Genomic DNA, 3,039 nt, shown 5'->3' on the forward strand with positions numbered 1-3,039 from the left:
ATCATGTTCTGAATTTTTTGGTGACTGTTTTAATATTTCCCTATTCATTTCTGATATTCTTAAACTGGCTTTCCTCTTTCTTTAGTTAATTAGCACAAAAGTGTGTCAATCAGCTTTACCTTTAAAAGAAGCAACTCCTAGATATGTAAGTTATTTGTATTGTACTTTTGGATTATATTTATTTAATGTCTATTCTAATATTTTTATTGCTTTCCATCTTCGCAATTTGGGTTTGGTTTATTCTTGTTTTTTTCCAAATTCTTGAACTGCAGAATTAAGTCATTTATTCGCAGTTTGGGTTTGGTTTATTCTTGTTTTTTTCCAAATTCTTGAACTGCAGAATTAAGTCATTTATTGAAGTTCTTTCTGATTTTTTTTGATTTAGGTAATTAGAGTTCCAAATCTCCCTTTAAGACTGTTCTTTTCATATATTGTGTTTTTATTAATTTATTATCTCCTATGTTACATCCAACTCCAGTTTCCCCTCTCTCCTTTCCTGCCAGCTCTCCTCCCTCACCTCCCTACTTCCCTTCCATTCCTCCTTTTAATGTGTCTCAAAGGATTTTGTGGGTTGTGTTTTGTTAACACTTGATTCTAGGATTTTTAAAAATGCCTTTATTTCTTGATTGATTTATCCATCATTCAGTAATATGTTGTTTAATTTGAGTTTATGTAAAATTACTTGAGATTCATTTATAGAGATTTAAAGCTTTACTACACATGATTTAGTAGGATATATAAAATTATTTAGATGGTTATGTATTTGTCAAAATTTGGGTTTTTGTGTCCTGGAATGTAGTCTATTTTACAGAGAATTTTCTATGGGCTTCTAAGTAGAATGCATATTCTTTGATGTTTGGTTGGAATATTCTGTTGATATCTGTAAGGTCTACTTGACCTGTGGTATTATTTTATTGTGATAGTTCTATATTTATATTTTGTTCAGATGATGACTCTATTAGAGAAAATGAACTATTGGTACCATCGACTATTATTGAGTGTGGTTTTTCGGCACTTGAAGCCCAGTAGAGTTTTAAAAAATTAGCCTCATCAGGACCATAATGTCTTCTTAGCTAATTGTTCCCTAGATCATAATAGCATACTTTATATCCTCTAATTAGTTTGGAATTTAAGTCTATTTTTTCAGGTTTTAGATAGTGATATCTGCTTGTTTCCTGCTCATGTTCTTGAAATACTTTTCTATCTGTTAACTCTGAGGGGATGGGGATATTTGAATGTAGGATGAGTTTCTGGTAGATAAAAAAAATATAGATTTTGTTTCTCAATCAGTTCAGCCAGCCAGTATCTTTTGATTTGGGAGTTGATGTCATTAATATTTAAAGTGATTATTGACAGGTACATATTGATTGCTACCACTCCGTTTTTGTACTTTTGTTAGATTTTTTTTTAAATTTCTGTGTGTGTCCTATTTTGTGTTTATTGGGTTTCTTTCTGTAGATTTTTTTTGTTTGCTTATTTCTGTCTTCAGGCCGAAGTCTTGCTTCCAGTGCTTCCAGTACTCTCTGAAGGGTTGGCTTGGTGGAAATGGAGTCTATTAGCACGTGTATTATGGAAAGCTTTTCTTTTTATTTCAACTATAGCAAATAGTTTGCTGGATAAATTTATGTGGATTGGTGTGCATATCCCCATTAGTACTTGGAACATATTGCCCAGGTTCTTCAGGTTTTAAATTTTTCATTGAGATGTCAGGTATTATTATGATAGACTTTCCTTTATATGTGACTTGTGATTTTTCTCTTGCGGCTATCAGTGTTCTTGCTTTTGGTGGGTATTTTTTATGTTGGAAATAAAATAGAACTGATAGTTTCTTTTTAAAAGTAATTTCTGTTTTCTTTTAAGGTTTATCAGAGCATATAATATATTTGATTATATTAAAATTTTGATTATATCCTTTCCCTTCCCCAATTCCTCCAAAATCTCTTCACCTCCCAACCCACCCAACTTCATGTTCTGCCCTCACTTTTTCAAACAAAACATAAACAGTAATATGAAAATTTAAACAAACTAAAAGAAAAAAACAATAATCCACCCCAGAGACCGGGAGTCAAAGCCGGTTGTCAACCCAGTCCTGTCCCGCACTTGCCTGCCTTTTCTTTTACTTTTTATTTTTTATGGTTTTTTTTTTTTGGGGGGGGGGATTTCAACATAACAGATGCAGCTGTGTCCTTCGCCAAGGACTTCTTGGCCAGTGGAGTGGCTGCGGCCATCTCCAGGACAGCCGTGGAACCCAGAGAGAGGGTCAAGCTGCTGCTGCAGGTGCAGTATGCCAGCAAGCAAATCACGGCAGATAAGCAAAACAAGGGCATTATAGATGGCATTATAGACTGCGTGGTTCGTATCCCCAAGGAACAGAGAATCCTGTCCTTCTGGCGTGGGAACCTGGCCAACGTCATCAGATGCTTCCCCACCCAGGCTCTCAACTTTGCCTTCAAAGATAAATACAAGCAGATCTTTCTGGGTGGTGTGGACAAGAGGACTCAGTTTTGGCGCTACTTTGCAGGGAACCTGGCATCAGGTGGTGTCGCTGGGGCCTCATCCTTTTGCTTTGTGTACCCTCTTGATTTTGCCTGTACCCGTCTAGCAGCTGATGTGGGCAAAGTTGGAGCTGAAAGGGAATTCAAAGGCCTTGGTGAATGCCTGGTTAAGATCTACAAATCTGATGTGATTAAGGGCCTATACCAAGGCTTTAATGTGTCAGTACAGGGCATTATCATCTACCGAGCTGCCTACTTTGGTATCTATGAAACTGCAAAAGGAATGTTCCCAGGTCCCAAGAGTACTCACATCTTCGTCAGCTGGATGATTGCACAGTCTGTCACTGCTGTCGTTGGCCTGACTTCCTATCTTTCTGACACGTTTCGCTGTTGTATGATGATGCAAAGGAACTGATATCATGTACACAGGCAAACTTAACTGCGGGCGGAAGATCGATTGCGATGAAGGAAGCAAGGCTTTTTTCAAGGATGCATGGTCCAACGTTCTCAGAGGCATGGGTGGTGCCTTTGTGCTTGTCTTGTA

At 37.1% G+C, this 3,039-nt stretch overlaps 1 pseudogene; it reads left to right on the forward strand.

Annotated features, from left to right (window-relative positions):
• The first annotated feature begins 2,166 nt into the window (after positions 1-2,166).
• LOC110328415 overlaps positions 2,167-3,039 on the forward strand; it is a 6,137-nt pseudogene continuing 5,264 nt past the window's right edge.

The sequence above is a fragment of the Mus pahari genome, chromosome 10, assembly GCF_900095145.1.
Source record: "Mus pahari chromosome 10, PAHARI_EIJ_v1.1, whole genome shotgun sequence".
Classification (NCBI taxonomy): Eukaryota; Metazoa; Chordata; class Mammalia; order Rodentia; family Muridae; genus Mus; species Mus pahari.